The 1,149-nt window shown below is 44.6% G+C and overlaps 1 pseudogene; it reads right to left on the reverse strand.

Annotated features, from left to right (window-relative positions):
* Nucleotides 1-402: 402 nt before the first annotated feature.
* LOC112412533 (60S ribosomal protein L29-like) lies at nt 403-906 on the reverse strand (annotated as a pseudogene).
* Between the last annotated feature and the right edge of the window lie 243 nt (nt 907-1,149).

Raw genomic sequence — 1,149 nt, forward strand, 5'->3', positions numbered from 1 at the left:
TCAAAGAGAGAACCAGAGGCAAGGAGGTAGGGATAGTGTGTGTAAACAACACCTCTGAGAAGTTTCACTGTGAAGAGGAACAGAGAATACTGTCTTCCTTCTTAGTAATTGGCTTCTTTTTATCATATGAGAATGGTGTTGACTGGGTTTATTCTCATGTTTGGTTACTAGAATGCAGCACTAAATTTGTGGCCCACTCATGAAAAAGAGTTTAGACTTCATGGTGTACATTTTCAACCCTGATTCAATTTTATGTCCCTACTCTTGTTTTTATTCTGTCTTGACTCTGACTTTTAACTAAGTCCATCTTCTTGATTGATTGATTGTGACAGATCCTGCCTCAGGTTTATTGTACAAATAGCACAGGAGGACACCAGCCCCATGCAGGTAGCAACCCAGAGGTCATACCAGTCCTTCTGTTCTTGAGTCAGCAGAGCTGACTGGAGCCTTCTTGGAGGCCTGGCCACCTTTGGGAGCCTGAGCCTGAGCTGAAGCCAGGGCAAGAGCCACAGCAGCAGCCTGGGCCTGGTTTGAGCCTTGGACTTTGGCCAGCAGAACCTGAGACCCTTGGTAAAGCAGGCACAATAATGTTTCCTGAGATTGGGATGAGTGATGTAGGCAGGTTGACCAAGCTTGGGGCTGCCGCCCTTTGGGATTTTGGGCTTGACCTCCTTGGGTTTTACGAGTGCCTTGATAGCCTTGGCACGTTCACTCATGGCCCTGGCTTTGTTGGCTTGCAACTTCTTAAGGCCCTTCTTTGTACTTCTTGGCAAAGTCCACGTTCCTCAGGAACTTGGGGTCTACTCCCTTAAGAGTTTCATATCTTTGTGACTGGGGCTTCTTGATGCCATTCCTGTGCCAGTTTCGGGAATGCTTGTTCATGGTGTGGTTTTTGGACTTGGTCATGTCTGCACTGAAAGCCCGTGGATCTCACAGTGCCTGGGATTGAAAAAGAAAGCCATCTTGTTGATTTATGTACTATGCCTTAAATATTTCCCAGAGAAATCTGAGCACGTAAATGAATTAATAGGCTCTAAGGCACTGTCTGTGTCAAGTAGCAGCCTCACTAAGTTCAGTATACTTTTTTTTATATAAAGAATGGAGACTATTCTTTTTTAATTAATTAATTTATTTTTGCTGTGTTGGGTC

This window comes from Neophocaena asiaeorientalis, unplaced genomic scaffold, assembly GCF_003031525.2.
Source record: "Neophocaena asiaeorientalis asiaeorientalis breed wild unplaced genomic scaffold, Neophocaena_asiaeorientalis_V1.1 scaffold400, whole genome shotgun sequence".
Classification (NCBI taxonomy): Eukaryota; Metazoa; Chordata; class Mammalia; order Artiodactyla; family Phocoenidae; genus Neophocaena; species Neophocaena asiaeorientalis.